Source organism: Jaculus jaculus, chromosome 1 (genome assembly GCF_020740685.1).
Source record: "Jaculus jaculus isolate mJacJac1 chromosome 1, mJacJac1.mat.Y.cur, whole genome shotgun sequence".
NCBI lineage: Eukaryota > Metazoa > Chordata > Mammalia > Rodentia > Dipodidae > Jaculus > Jaculus jaculus.
Genome location: NC_059102.1, coordinates 97,626,379 through 97,643,186, shown reverse-complemented (window position 1 = coordinate 97,643,186; position 16,808 = coordinate 97,626,379). Strand labels below are relative to the sequence as shown.

Here is a 16,808-nt window from a genome sequence, read left to right as displayed (position 1 = left end):
AGAATTAGTATTTTCAGTGGGAATAAAAGATAACATCTACATTTAATCTTTTCTTAATTACTCATCAATATTTGCATATTTTTTCCATTCATGAAGAGTTGTTGATTACCAATTTCAGTATGTTAACCATAAAAATGAATGTGCAAAAGATTTACTCACCATTTTTCTTTATTTTCATACTTTAATTTTACAGGAGTGGTTCACCTATTTTCTGACTCTGATTAGAGGTAGGAATTGCTTCTTATTCCTGACAAAAATAAACAGTATAATATATAACAATATAACTCTGCCAAATTAATTCTGGCCACAAATCTTGCTTACATACCATGTTAGCTCCAAGTAGGGAGACATAATGTGACAAAGAGATTAGAAAATTTGGAGGCAGTAAAATACTGCCCATCAGTCAATTTTGGAGTCTTTTTTATAAAAGTTTTCACTGTGTGTTTCAACTGAATGTTGTACAGATAAAATTATAATTAGACATATAATTGGTATGCACATTTAAGTTAAGCACAGTTTTGTGTAGGAAAAAATACAAAATTGAAGAAAATTCTATTTATACATCAATAACCTGTATTCTCTTCTGACTTACCTGAGCTTATTAAATAATTGCTGAAACCTCAACTTTAATTATGTGACATTTTAAATTAAGATCAAATTTCTAACTTAAGATGACCTAATATTTTACAGCTTTTATTTTGCCATTATTCCTTCACTTAAAAGAAAATCAATTCATTTATTTCATTAGAGTAGAAAAATAATAATTTCTGTAAATATTTTTTTGGCAAATATTGAAAAACTTGACATGAATGCACTTTGTGGTAAACAAGACTATGGAATATGCAGAACGAGAAGAAATGTAATGACTCTTGGATGAAGGCATAAAAGGTTAGTTTTTCAGGCAGTGAAATGGCATCTTTGTCAGGTTAAGTTACTTTCAAAAATATCCCAACTCACAGCTCCCTCGTTGTTTTAAGGTTCTGATGTTACCTGAATAAAGGTAATATAGTTGCCTTGGTGGAAGGTTTTGAATTCAGCTATTGTACCTGGTGTACAGATCTAAGTCTAATTCCAATGCAGTAGGCCTCTATAAGCTATTGGACTGAGTTACCATCAGAGAACCATCCACAAAGAAAGTGATTGAAAGATGTCCTCATCATCCTTTAAACCCTTCCATTTCTCTGCCTGTGGCTCCATTGATAAACTGTTGAGGTGTTTGTCCTAGCACAAGGCACTGAACATGACACACAGCCAGATTGTTATTCCACACAGGAGAGTAGTACAGGATTTCAAAGAATGACACAAACACTGAATGTTCTCAGGTGCTGTGATGCTGCTTATATTGTCTCTAGATTTGACTATAAATAGCTGTCGCATGAGAGGCCTTATATTCTTTTATGCTTATTTATTTTATTAATAACATACTTTGTATGAATACATCATGTGTTTGTACCCTTTTTCCCTCTTTGCTGCCCCCACCCAAATCAGGATCCAGGCCTCCCCAAGCCAGGAGCAGGGATACTGGGATGAGAAAACTGGGAGATGGGGAATGAACCAAGAGCTCTGGCCTACTCACTCTGTCTGTGCACCTTCTATTATAGTAGCTTGGGTTAGATGTCATAGTTTTATAGACTTTGAAGTATTCCATTCCAGGCTCTTATGGATTTCAGGGTTTCCACTGAGAAATAGGAAGTAACTCTGATGGGATTGCCTTTGTATGTAGTGTGTTGTTTCTCTCTTGTTGCTTTTAGCACTTTCTGTTTATTTACATTGTTAAGAGATTTAACTGTGGTATGTCATAGAGTTTCTTCTTTGGTCCTGTCTGTTTGGTGTTCTGTGAATTTCTTATATCTGGATGGGCCTCTCTTTTGAGAGATTCAGAAAATTTTCTTCAATAATTCTACTGAATATGGCCTGTATGTTTCATGCCTGGATTTCTTTCCCTTCTAGATGTTCTAGATGTTTTAGTTTTTCTTTAGCAGATATATTTTTCTACCATTCAGCACTCCTTAGAAAGCCATGAAAAGTTGATGAAAACATTTGAGTGTTTCTTCTCCCCCTCCTAGCAAGTTTGTACAGAGTTCACATGATGGCATTTTATTTCTCAGCTTTCTTGGCTTTCCTTTGCCCATGTTTAGTTGTTTTCCCTCAGAGATTCAGTTTCCCAGTACCTGTCCAACTCTCACTTGCCCAGCACTGTCTTCACAGAGCAAAATACCACTGAGATGTCTGAGAGAGCCAGAACCAACTCCACAAGCTCATGTGTCTTCTCCCAGTTCTGCAGTCAAGCTGCCTGAATGTGGGGTCATGATCTCTCAGCAAAGTGCCAAAAATGCTAGTCACAGGACACCCTCCTCACAAAGAGCACTGTCACATATCACTGTGCAAATTCAATGTAAGAGAAATGACAGCAGGGAAGAGGAAAGTAAAATACAGTTGGATCCTGTATTTCTAATCTAGAAATACTTTAGTGAATTTTTTAAATGGAAAACATTTTGACTTTGTAGTGCCCACTAGTATCTAGAAAACTTTACAAATTGTTTATATTTATTATTTTATGTATTCAGAAAAAAAGATAAAATGTATCACTTATTTATAAAGTCAAAATAATTTCAGAATGAGATATTGAGGTATACATGATACTATATCAAATACCGGATTTTCCTTAAAGTGTTTGGTCACTCCAACTACTAACAACATTTTAAGTCTTGGCAACAACATTATATCAATTTTTATATTAATGAATATGATTTCTATATGAATATCAAGCATTTTATTTTGGGAACAAGAAGTTTTTATTAATGATTGATTTTTTTGAAAGCTGTGTGAGACATGTCATATTCTTTACTCATTCACTTGTTAGAAGCTACTTTTACTTTATTAGTCAATCAGCCAAGTTAAAACAAAATTTTGTAGAATTGTACTCCTTGTAGGCACTTCTGAAAATAAGTGTCATCTTATTAGGATTTTTAGGCCTAAAAGCATCAATTACCCCAAATATATCATCTAAGGGAACAGTTTTCTAGAATGTTGTCACCATCAACCAGATGCACATAATATTATAGCAATGGTATAAAGATCACAATACCTGGTTAGTAGTTCAGAGGCATTTGCTTTAATGTCCCAAAGGGTAGGCATGTTATGTGAGATGAGAGCTGGGTTGTTGAAAGTTTATTTTTAAAACTGATTTATGGCAAATTTCACTATCTGTTTGATACTAGGGCAATTATATCATGAAAGGGCTCAGTGTCAAAAGCATAGTCATTCTTACCTATGAAATCTTGGAACTTGGCTATTCTGGCAAAAGGCATCTACAGCCAGAAGCCTCTGTGATATCCTCCAACAGCATTTTTCCAGATGTTCCAATCCATGTTAGAAATTAGTGTAGTGGGGATCTGTAGAATCTGTAAGATGTGGTCTACACCGTGAAGGTGGTAGGAGGTCTGGAATGTAAAGCTGAAGTATACATAGGAAGCCAGAGCATTTCCACTTGGAAGGAGTTTTATGGTCCAGAGTTTGTTCAAAAATTTGCACAGTAGAATTTCATGGCCAGTGTAAAGCAGAACTCCAAGAAATAACTCTCTGAAGTGATGGATGTTTGTCATTGTCCAATACTTTAGTTACCACATGCAAACAAACATAGCTATCGAGGACTTGAAATATGGCTAGTGTAGTAGTGGAAATGAAGTGTTATTTGTTTTTAATGAAGTAGATACATACAGCTAGTGTAGGTTTATTAGTGGGTTTATGTAAGGAAAGGAAGAAAATTCTGGAAAACTCTCACTGATACTCTAATGTTTAGATTTGTATCTGATGTGGGGGAAGCAGAGAAGGAAAATAAGTGTGAAGGCAGGGCAGTGATACAAATACCACAGAGCTTTAAATAGATTCCTCTAGCTGTGAAAACTGGGAGAGAGTAAAAATATAGGAATTCAGTACAAGAAGACAGAAGTAAGATTGCTGCTGGTATTCTGGGTGAAATGTCATGTATAATCTGAGTCACTTATAGTAAAAGAATTTAATGATTTATCTAAAATTAGCTACTTCTTTGTTAACTTTTTTTGTTTCGGAGATTTTTTTTTTTTTTTTTTCTCAAAGTAGGGTCTCACTCTAGCCCAGGCTGACCTGGAATTCAAGATGTAGTTTCAGGCTGACCTTGAACTCACATCAATCCTACTACCTCTGCCCCAAGTGCTGGGATTAAAGGTAGATGTCACCATGCCTGCTTCTGTTTGTGAGTTTTGTGATAGGCTTAATAGGTATCCTTGGCTCACTGAACTTGCTATATAAACCAAAAATATGAATGTTTTTTGCCCTCTTAATTCTTCATTCCTTCTACCATCTTTGTCATGGGTTAAGCACCTAAAATGGAGACCTAAGTAAGTTGTCTCTCATAAAATGCTTATTTGCTATTTTAGTAGATTTGAACCCTCATTTGAAGACAAGACTTCTGTTCACTGATGTCTGTGTATCTATAATATGTGTTGTGGCAGTTTTAAAAATTGTTCCATTGATAATATCCTTGACTCATTGTGATGATCATGTAGGAAAGGTGTAGCCATTTAGAAAATTCTCTGGCAGAGGTATAACAAGTTATACAAGTAACAACTAAGGAGGTGGTTTACTTGGATCGAAAACAGCAATTCTGGGTAAGGAATGTCAGATAAGCAGCTAGTATGTGAGCCAAAATAGCTAATTGAGCATCAAAGTCTTAAGTTAATCAGCTGGTATTTCATAAGGAGTAATGCCAGAATCAGAGCAGTCTTAAGAGTTCCAGCAGAGAAAGGGCTTATCAATTACGAAACAACATGAGTGCAACCAACCAACTGTAACATGCAAATTACTTTCTTTCAAGGATTTGTTATTTTACATATTTGTATTTGCATAGTAGTTCAGAAAACAAAGACAGTTAATTTGAGATTACATGTGTTTCTATTTTTACAATGTAAGCAAATTTAGCTGTATTTCTCTTGCCCAGATCTACCTTTATAGAGGGATTTTCTTTTAAAGCCTTAAAATAGTTTTTGAATTTAGTAGCATAAGTAGAAAGCTTTATAATTTTTGATTACTAAGTATGGAGACCCTAGTATCTAAATTTTCTATTTCAGTTGAGAATGTTTTAAGCATCCTGTCTTAATTATTAATAAACCCAGAGAGGGGATCATATAGAAAAAGAAGTAGTGAGAGATCTGAATTTAATTCCTAGGGTTCCCATTTATTCATTAGGTCTTGGTCAAATTCAACTGAAATTTAGGTCATTTATCTATAAGATATGTATGAGTTTCACACAGCTATTGGAATGAATTTATATGGTAATTATATGCAAAATCCAGTTCACTCTAACTTGCCTTAAGAATCCACATGCGAGCCAGGCATGGTGGCACATGCCTTTAATCCCAGCACTCGGGAGGCAGAGGTAGGAGGATTGCCATGAGTTCAAGGCCACCCTGAGATGACAGAGTTAATTCCAGGTCAGCCTGGACCAGAGTGAAACCCTACCTCAAAAAAACAAACAAACAAACAAACAAAAAAATCCACATGCCAGCACCAGGCGTGGTGGCGCATGCCTTTAATCCCAGCACTCAGGAGGCAGAGGTAGAAGGAGCGCCGTGAGTTTGAGGCCAACCTGAGAATACATAATAAATGCCAGGTCAGCCTGGACTAGAGTGAAACCCTACCTCAAAAAAAAAAAAAAAAAAAAATCTATATGCCACACTTAAATGGGAAGGTAAGGAATAAAAAGGCACATACAACATCAAAAAGTTCATCATATTATGGCACATTTCTTTACAAACTTAACAATGTATACCTTATAGCCTCATCAAGAATCCTTTTAGCTGGGCTGGAGAGATGGCTTAGCGGTTAAGCGCTTGCCTGTGAGGCCTAAGGACCCCGGTTCAAGGCTCAGTTCCCCAGGTCCCACGTCAGCCAGATGCACAAGGGGGCGCACGCGTCTGGAGTTCGTTTGCAGAGGCTGGAAGCCCTGGCGCTCCCATTCTCTCTCTCTCCCTCTATCTGTCTTTCTCTCTGTGTCTGACGCTCTCAAATAAATAAATAAATAAAAATTAAAAAAAAAAAAGAATCCTTTTAGCGTGACACAGAAAAGCTTTGTGAATTTTATCTTTTCATATTTCTGTAAAGAAACATACATTTTCGTGCTGAAATTTGATTAATGTGAGCCAATTTCCTTCTTTGTAAAAACTGAACTCATATTACACATTTCCTCTAGAAGATTATCGAAATCTAATGGAGGATTCATTTTGACTGCATACCTACAAGTTTTGAGATGGGTAGGTGATAGAATTTTGAAACTTTGGCAGTCAATAAAACATTATTGGACTGTGGATAATATACCAAAGTGAAAACAAATTTACCAAGTGAAAACAAAGCCAGACATGGCACCTGCTTTTAATCCCAGTACATGGGAGGCATAGATAGGAGGATTGCTGTGAGTTTGAGGCCGACATGAAAGTGCATAATCCAAGCCAGATCCTACCTCTAAAAAAATGGGGGGGGACAGGAAAACAGAGCTTTCAATCTCTAATAGTCACTGTTCACTTAGTCCATTCTCTGCTAGTAGAAGTTAGTACCATCAATCAGGTAGGTGATGAACAAGAGAAATCTATTTGCCTCATGGCTCTGGGAGCTGGGATCACCAGGACTGAGAATCCATATCTGAAGAGGGTCTTCTTGCTTCAGAAGGGCAAGTGAGCATGTGTGAAACAGAAAGTGGAATGTGCTCAGCACTCTTCTTAATGTAACTCTTTACACAGAAAAGGCATTCCCCATTCATGAATGTAGAGTCCTCCTCATCTCATGAAAAGACTTCACTTCTTAGATTTGTACTAATACAATTTAACTTTAAATATGGTTTTAAGAATGCATTCCACTGGAATAAATTGAATGAATATACTCCAATAGATTAAGTGGTTTTATTAAAGCTTGTAACTTGGTGTCACTGAGGGCAGATCCTAGGATACAGCCCTAAGGTATAGAGACTGACCAAGAATTCCAATCTAAAGATATGCAAAGTGCTTGAGTTCTGCCATCATGGAGTCCCTAGAGTGTACTTGCTTATGATGCTGCTGGTGGTCACTTTTATTCTCTCTGCCTGGACATGAACCAGCTTCTTCCACCATTATGGAACTTCCCCTGAATCTGTAAGCTTCAATAAATCCCTTCATCCCATAACTGTGTTTGGAAGTTCATGCTAGCAACTGATGCTTACTGTGACATAAGTCACAGGTCTCCTTATATGTAATTAGAAAATTATTTTTATAACCTGAAAAATCAAAATGCTATACCAACATGAAGCCAATAAGCTTGGAGTGTGCTTGATTAGAGTATTTTATGTTAGCTGTTTAACAGATCATTTCATGTGTATCCTTCTTGGATTCGGTAGCAATCTGTACTGACTGCCCAGAGTAAGGGGTCATTGGCTAATGTACTAGGAAAGTTCAAAGTAGCTATTGCAGACACTTCAAGGAAAAGGATGAGAGCCTCTTAATTAGTTTGCAGTAAAAACATAAATTCAGTGAGTGCAAATTGAAAAATAGACAGCTGGATGTCTCATGAAGTGAATATTAGTTTATATTAACATGCTGCAGATATGTTCTGCTTCATTTTCAGGGTGTGAAGAGATGCCTGCAAAGTCAACAGAAGTATGAAGTCTAAGTCCTTTAGCTACCCATTCAATTTTCTTTTTAATTTGCAATAGCAAATTAATAATAGCAACAATATATACTTATAGATACATATGCAATGATCATTAATTGATTAAACTTGTTACTTATGCATAGCATTCAAACATTTTTGTAAGCCAATTGTAAATACATAGATAAATTTCCTTAAAAAGTTAATTATAAGAAATTTTAAATAATGCATATCTGTTCCAGATCCCTGTGATATTCATATCATCACCTTGTATCTCAGCTGTTTATTTGAAAATAATTCTGAGTATCATTAACTTTTTTTTAAAGTAACTGTGCAACTTAGATTGTAAATTTGTACTGATTTTCTAAATATTTAGGGGTGGTATGTAAATAAGTCAGCATAAAAGTCTGCATGGTAAGAGAAAATAACACAGTAGGAGGCTGAAGAGCAGAATGTGCTAATAGGTATCAAAACATGTACTTCAGAGCTTTTTAATTTTCTTTACTGCCACTTTAACTTTAGCCCATGAATTTGCAGTTCCTTTTAGAAGATCATTGTGCTCTGGACTCTAGGAGGAAGACTTGCAACTTCTTATTGTCATCATTGTGTGATTTTGTACAGACCTGATATGTCTAGGAAGAAGGATGTCACAATTTGATACAGCATGGGACAAGAATACATCTTACAATTTTTGAATCATAACTCTGATAAACAAACATATCTTCTAGGCTTTTCTTTAGAAAGAATTCTCCAGAGAGAAATAAAAATATAGATATGTAGACAGGCAGGTAGGTTGAAAGATCATAGATGGCATAGACAGACAGATGATAGATGGATGGATAGATAGATAGATAGATAGATAGATAGATAGATAGATAGATAGATAGATGATAAGTATATGAGTAATACATGATTTTAAACATGGCTCATTCACTCACAGATCCTGGCATGAGGAAGCTGTGTTGAATGGGCTTCCTGCTAAGACCTGAGGACCCAGGGGAGAGGTGATGCTATAGTTCATGTCCAAAGGCTAAAGATGTCTTTCACTGAAAGGTCATTCTTTCATTCTGTTCTGGCTTTCAACTGGTTAGATGAGGCTCTCTTTTTTTGTGGAATGCAAACTGCTTTACCTAATGTCCACTGATATAAATTTGCACCTCATCTGGAAATCCACTCAAGAAATAACCATGTTTGTCCAGGTATTCAGGTAATATCACCAAGCTACATCAATGCATTGCATTAACTATCTCAGGACCCAAAAGATTAAAAACAGGGGGGAAGACAAGGTAAAAGTAACTTAGTGAGTAGGCACCAGCTCCTCAGGCTCTGTCTTCCCACCCTCTCTTCTGCAAAATTCCCTGAGCATGGCAGGTGAGATTTAAGTCTACTTTAGTTTTGAGCTCCGAGGAGCCTGTGGATCTCTGCTTTGGTAGGCGCTGAGGATGCTCAATTGTCTCCTTCACCCTTGTGCTGATTATCAGGTTCAGCATGGAAGCAGCACTCTTGCTTGTCTCCCCGTTTCCTCTGTGGTTTCAGCTGTGGCTTGACTGAAGTGTGAAGGGTAGTTTTTAGTGACCTTCGGAAAAAGAAGAATTGATTCTCCAACAGAAGGTGAAGTCAACACAGTTTAAATGTGATACTGGGATAAGCATTATTAATTTGGAGAGAATTTGATGTATGCAACCCCTTTGAGCCAGAGACTAACTAGAGCATGACACTGAAGAGCATAATATTTCTCTCTCTAGAATTCTGATCTGGTTCTCAATTCCAGATATGGGTTCCTTAACACTGATCAGATCTCTTAGCCAATCTGAAATCTACTGGTTACCCACAAAGGCTGTGCACCACTATTGCACTGGTGGGTGCAGCCTCTGAGTAGCTTAGACCTTTGGTTTCTCAGACCATTGTTGGCCACTCTCCCACAGTAGCTCATGCAATGCTTTCCAGCACTAGATGGGCTAACTGTCTGGGTATCAGATGGTTTTATAGTATTTTCAAACTGGGGGTATCAGTCCCTTTATTATTTGTTGTCTTATCCAGAAGAAAAAAAATCCCATGTATAAAATATTTCTCCCAAACAAGTTTAAAATACTTGTAAACAGGAAAGGACAATCTTGAACAGAGTGAAAGAAATTTGACAAAGAACTTACAAGCTTTTGCAGCTAATGAAAGAAGGCAAATTTTGGCTATATTTATTATGTGAGCTACATGGATTTAAGGGAGGAAATAAAAGCTACTGCACAGTGTTTGGGAAGTGGAATAAGCCAAACTCAAAGGAATAAATGTTACATCTTTTCTCTGATGCATGGAATCCTGAGTCATATATATGAATGCATATATCTCTACATATCTATGAATGAATGAATGACATGAAATCAAAAGGGAGACTAGGACATGGGAGGAAGAGGTCTAAAGGAAAAGAGAAAGGGAATTATCTAGGAAGATAGAGAACAATGGGAGGTAAGGAACAGGCATGGCAAGGGTACTATGTAGCAATTGTGAGCAAAGGCCAATGGTTAGTGTATGTGAAAATATAATAATGAAACTAGTTCATTGATTGATGTTTGCAAATAAATATAAAAATAAATACATTCCAATGATATACAATCATGTACTAAAATCTAGCAATGCTATGAGCAGCCATGTTTTACAGGGTACTGGAATCTGAGGCTCTAAATAAGTACCACCCATTATATCACACACAGAGCAGAGTATGGACAATTGCATATTATACTAAGAATTCTGCACTCTGTACTATCTAAGAGACATAAACAGAATTATGTTTCCTACCTGGGAAGCACATTTTTTCCAGACAAAATAAAACACATATTCTCTCTTAAAAAATATTTATTTATTTATTTAAGAGAGAGAGATAGAATTAGAGAGGAAAAAGTAGATAAAGAGAATGGGTACACCAGGGTCTCTAGTCACTGCAAACGAACTCCAGACACATGTGCTCCCTTGGGCATCTGGCTTACATTGGTTTTGTGGAATAGAACTGGGATCCTATGCCTTGCAGGCAAATGACTTAATTGCTAAGCCGTCTCTCCAGCCCAAGACACATCTCATCAATCTTTAGTTTGAAGACACTTTAAAGTAAGATCAGAGCAATCTTCGTAGGAACAAAGGAAAAGCATCAGCCATAAATGAGAATTAAAAACTGGAAAAAATTAAAGTTCTCTTCAAGATAATGTTTGTACTTGGAGTACTTAGACCCCAGCTATTGGCACCATTTGAAGGGTTATAGAACATTTAGGATGTAAGGCCTACCTGGAGGAAGTGTATCCCTGGAAGAATTTTATCCATGGTTTCTTTCTGTTTCTGCTTTCTGCAGAGGTGAGAAATCTCTGCTACACATCCCAGTGTATGAAGAACTGGCCAAGCACAGTTGGACAAAGAAACCAATGACTTAATGATGTGAAGCCATGACCTGTAATTAATAAACCATTTTCCCTGATGGTATTCTGCAAAGTATTTTGGTTATAGCAACAAAAAGTAACAAACACAATATACATCCCAAGGTAGTGAACAAACTGGTTAATGTGATAAATTTTTTATGTAGTAGCAACCTATAATACATCTGAATTTAACTTTCAGAAATTAAGAAATTAATGTTTAGTTTCTGGAGGCTTGTAAGTATATTATCTACTTAAATTTCTTTACTTTGGGCCATTATTTTCTACTCAAATCATTAGGAAGTAGGTGTTATTTCATTTAAGTAAATTCTAGCACTTTCAGTGATAAGATAATGCAGTAACAGTAATTAAACTTGTGAACCTTAAGAAAAAGGGGAAAAAACAGCAATATTATAAATGAAACATTTATGAAGTAAAGTTTAACATCATCAATTTGTCTATTAAAATGATAATATAGAAAATTAAGAATATTTGAATATTCGTTACAATAATTCTTCATCAAAATTTTAACTCCTCCTACTAAGCAATACTTTTAAAATTGTGTGTGTGTGTGTGTGTGTGTGTGTGTGTGTGTGTGTGTGTGTAACCTAGCATGTGTCTGGTGTATGCACATGTATATGTGCCCATGTACCTTCCCATGCACTTGCCTATGGTGGGATTCACTCAAAAGCTCTTCCACTCCATTCTTACTTGATCCCCTACTGGGTTAGGGTTATGGACATATATGGCAAGGTTCAGCTTTTCACATGAATGTTGGAGATCTAACTAGAGTGGTCTCTCATACTTCCAAGGTCCTCACATTTGCACATTAAGTGCTCTTAACCAATGGACTATTTCTCCAGTGTCTACTAGGCACTTCCAACAAGAGATAACAATGGTTAAAAATAACAAGTTTAAGTCACTTGTCAACAGATGAACTTATGTTTTATTCCTGAATTACTCCTTCTGAACTTCAAAGTCAGGCCACTCATCTGCCACATGCCCTGAGCTAAAAGATGCTTATTCTCTGTAGAGGATTAAAGAGGTTTCTTTGATCCTGGAGCACATCAGTCAGTTGGATGTGAACACCAGCTCCAGGTGTGGACAGTCATAATAGATAATGGATGGCTTATCTGTGAGACATCTTCCATTTTATGATCTGACCATTTCATGACATCTCATGTAAACATATTGATTATGAATTAATATTTTACCAAAACATTTATCTCCAGTGATATATAGAATGCCAGTGGTCTTAATTATACCTTGCTAGGCACTGGTGTTAGTTTATGTTTTCATTAATGTTTCATTAATGTTTAATTATCATCACCTCTTCATTACTTGTTATCTACTTTTGTACATGTTTCTTTCTTAATACAGGATATTTCTCATTTTAGGATCTTTCTAATATTCAAAATAATGATTTGTTTATTTTCTATCTGGAAAAGGTTAATTTGCATTATAATGGGAATATACAGATTACTTTTTATTAATATTTAGTTCTTAAGGAAGTGGTTTTGTTTGTTTGTTTGTTTGTGTGATTGATTGTTTGTGGTAGGGTCTCACTCCAGCCCAGACTGACCAGGAATTTACTATGTAGCCTCAGGCTGGCCTCAAACAGTAATAATCCTACCTTTGCCTCCAAAGTGCCTGGATTAAAGGCATATGCACCACTATGCCCAGCATAGAAGTGTTCCTTTTAAAAATTATTATATTTATTTATTTGAGAAAGAGAGAGAGATAAAGGGGTAGATAGAGAGAAAATCAAGCAAGCACATTTAACCACAGAGCCATCCCTCTAGCCCAAGAAGTGAGCATTTTTAAGTGAAATATAGTTTATCAGTCTTTCTTTTGCATAAATTTTTAGTGTGTATAAAAATGTATCTTCTAATTCATAAATATAATATAAAATTATGAGATTTTGTATCCCACAGTAAATTTGATGCTGAATTTTCTACATGAAGTAACTGTAAATCAAAGTTTGTGGCTTTTCTTTAATGGCATCAGTATCATTTCATTGTCCATCATTTCCTCCTTGTATAATTTAGGTTTCCATATGTCCACAGAGCCTTGTGTGGCTTTCTTTCATCTTCTTGTATTCTATTTTAGCTTTCATTACACAAATACCTTTCCTAATGAGCTAGTACCATTTAAAATTAAGCCAAAATGGCTATTTTGATTCTTTGTTCTTCCAAAATTTTAGAATCATCAATCTGTTAAATTTCTTTAAAATTAGTTACTATTTTTTCATTTTTTATTTTTTAACCTGAATAAATGTATATGGTTATTTAGAGAAAAAGTAACAGTTTTTATGTGAGAATTTACTTTCCATAAGGGAGTGTATTCACTACACTTCTCATTAAATCTTGATTAGTGTACAAAGTTATAGAATGTGGGTTGCAGAGATAGCTTAGCAGATAAGGTGCTTTATTGCAAAGCCTAAGGACTCACATTCTATTCTCCAGATCCCATGTAACCAGATGCACCAAGCAACACAAGCAAATAAGGTCACATATGTACTCAAGAGGGTGGACAAGTCTGAAGTTTGATTACAGTGGCTGGAGACTCTGGTATGCCAATTCTCTCTCTCCCTCTCCATATATATATATATATGTGTGTGTGTGTGTGTGTGTGTGTGTGTGTGTGTGTGTGTGTCCCTCTCACATAAACAAGCAAACAAAAAAAAAGTCTGTTGGGCTTGCTTCAAAAAAAAAAAATAATAATAAGGGCTGGAGAGATGGCTTAGCGGTTAAGCGCTTGCCTGTGAAGCCTAAGGACCCCGGTTCGAGGCTCGGTTCCCCAGGTCCCACGTTAGCCAGATGCACAAGGGGGCACACGCGTCTGGAGTTCATTTGCAGAGGCTTGAAAGCCCTGGCGCGCCCATTCTGTCTCTCTCCCGCTATCTGTCTTTCTCTCTGTGTCTATCGCTCTCAAATAAATAAATAAAAAATTAAAAAAAAAATAAGTGAAAAGCTACGCAGTGTCTTCAGAAGTATTTATGGCTGTTTTGAAGGAAATAAATTAAAGTTCTTTAGGAAAATGTTACAATTCAGAGTACAGAGCCTCCATATTCTTTAAGTGAATTTAATAACATTAGTTCATATACATAAATAAGCAATTTGCCATAAATGAAAATCTTTCAGTGCATCAAATATGAGAAGTGGCATCATAGAAGTTATAGAAATAATTGGAAAGTTCAAAAGATATGATGAATAAAATGTTTAAAATAACAATGTCAATGATTTAAAAGTGACAAATAAAAACACATATTTTAAAAGACAAGAGATTTTAAAATGAATACAGTCAGTGGTTTAAATTATGCTGTAAAAGTAAAGAAAGAATGAATAAACCAGAAGATAAGTTTAAAAATTATATAGGATACAAAATAAGAAAGGAGAATAAGAAAATTTAAGTACTGTTTCATATTAAAGAATGAAGCATGGGACTGGAGAGAGGGCTCAACAGTTAAATATGCTTTCTTGCAAAGCCTGACAGCCTGGGTTCAATTTCCCAGTTCCCATATGTAGCCAGATGCACAAAGTGGGGCATCCTTCTGGAGTTCATGAAGTGGCAAGGGTCACTGGGGCTTTCATCCTTCTCTCTTGTCTCTCTGCTTGAAAATAAATAATAAATAAAAATTTCAGAAAAGAATAAAGCAGCATGAGTATACTGCATATGTATTATAATAATTGCCATAAAGAAGAAAATCTAGAGAATAGGAATGCTTTATATGTTTTTTAAATTTTTTGTTTATTTTTATTTATTTGAGAGAGAAAGAGGGAGAGAGAGAGAGAAAGAATATGGGCATACCAGGGCTTCTAGCTACCACAAACGAACTCCAGACACGTGCGCCCCCTTGTGCATCTGGCTAACATGGGTCCTGGGGAATCAAGCCTTGAACCTTAGGCTTCACAGGCAAGTGCTTAACCGCTATGCCATCTCTCCAGCCCTATATATTTTTTTTTATTAGTTTTGTATTCAGTGAATATAATTAACTTGGTACCATTGTTAGTCTCGTCCCTGACTGGCCTCCTCTGCAGGGACCCTCCTTGTTGTGGAATATTGGTCTTGCTTGGTGGGGTTAGCCATCAGTGAAGAGTAGGAGGCAATATCTCTGTGCATCATGACCCAACATGTGGCTCTGACATTCTTTCCATCCCCTCTTCCACAAATTTCCCTGAGCCACATTGGGTTCATTTTAGGTCTGCTTCAGTGATGAGGTCTTGAGAGCCTCTGTGTCTCTGGATATCTGGTTTGGTAGGAGTTGATTGTTCTCTGTGTCTATCTCCTTCAGCATTATTCTGGTACCAGGTTCACCAAGAAAACAGCACTCTTGCTTGTTTCCCCAATTATTCTTAGTTTCACCTGGGGCCCTTTTGAGGTATGATAGGGTGGTTCTGTCTTTAGGGTCTGCATCTATCTAAAAAAGAGAAGCAAATTCTCTGCTGGAGAGTAAAGTTATCACCAGATAAATGGTATTACCCTTGTTTGTTTGTTTGTTTGTTTTAAGAGAGAATGTAATATGTGTAGGCCCTCTTGTAGCCCATGATTGGTAGGAGCTTAATAATGGAGAGCAGGCTCAGTTTTGGATATGATTCTGACTGGTTTTCCAGCTCCAGCTATGGGTTCGTTCCACTGACAAGATCAGTTAGCCAAATCAAGAGCAGTTGGTTTCCCACAATGGCTGTGTGCCACTAGTGGATTTGTGTGAGCATCACAACAGGTTGTTTGCTGCAGAGTAGCTTAGACCATGAGTTGCTTGGACAGAAATTGGTTATGTTCCCCAGTCACTCATGTAGCACATTCTGGCACTAGACATCCTAACTGTCTGTAGATTGACTCTCTTCCAGCTTCCAGCCATGTCACTTCATGTTGTGTGCTGACAGCATATGGTGTATTTAGCAGTAGGGTCTTACCATTAACCTTTGATGGGTCAAGTGCTCTGACAGAATTTTGTCTTCTTTGGGGAAACCTGTAGGTCTCTCAGATCAAGAGTGCATTGTGGATGATAGCCACATGCCAATACTGGGAGTTACAGGTCAGTGCCCAAAGAGTGAAAGAAGAAAAAGACAAGCAATATGAAAGAGAAAGAGAGAAGAGAGAGAGAGAGGGAGAGAGAGACGGGGGGGGGGCGGAGGCAAGAAACTGAAACAAGGAAATTAAGGTCAGTTTTCATGATACCCTTTCCAGGGCCTTGTGATTCAGGTGTTCCCTCTAAGGCCCTTGTGAAGGTTTAACCATTTAGTCTATTTAGGATGTAGAATTTTATGGAACCATTGTCATTGCCCACTTTTATGTCCCCCTCTCCCCTTTACCCTCCTCTCTCTCCCCACCCACTCTTGTCTGTTCCTCCAGATGCTTGCTAGGTATGTTGGCATCTCCGGTAGATTCAGGTTAGGAACTGTAGATGAGTGAGACTATGTGGTGATTATCTTTCTGTGATTGGGCGAGTTCACTGAGAATAATCTGTTCCAGTTTGACCATTTTTCTTCAAATTTCATTGTATAGTTTTTCCTTAGTGCTCTATAGAATTCCATCTTGTAGATATACCACATCTTAGCCCCCTTGCCTGCTGTTAATGCAGGAGGAACTTTAGGCTGGGTCTATGGCTAGGATGGCTGCTTGAGGGGATTGGGGACTGGGTGGGCTACCCAGGAACATGGGAGTCAGCCAATTCCCTTTTTTGCCTCTCTGTACCCTCCTGCTGGAGGTCTGTGAGAGATTGCTGTTCCCTCTAAATCCCAGTGAACCCTTAATACC

At 36.9% G+C, this 16,808-nt stretch overlaps 1 protein-coding gene across 3 annotated transcripts in view; it reads left to right on the top strand.

Moving 5' to 3' along the window:
- Nucleotides 1–16,808, top strand: part of Lingo2 (leucine rich repeat and Ig domain containing 2) — a 1,280,444-nt gene that overhangs the window by 560,127 nt on the left and 703,509 nt on the right. For all 3 annotated transcript variants that reach the window (XM_045160274.1, XM_045160271.1, XM_045160280.1), the window contains one exon: nucleotides 13,514–13,618. The gene's annotated coding sequence lies outside the window, so the exon portion shown is untranslated. The remainder of the gene's footprint in view (nucleotides 1–13,513; nucleotides 13,619–16,808) is intronic.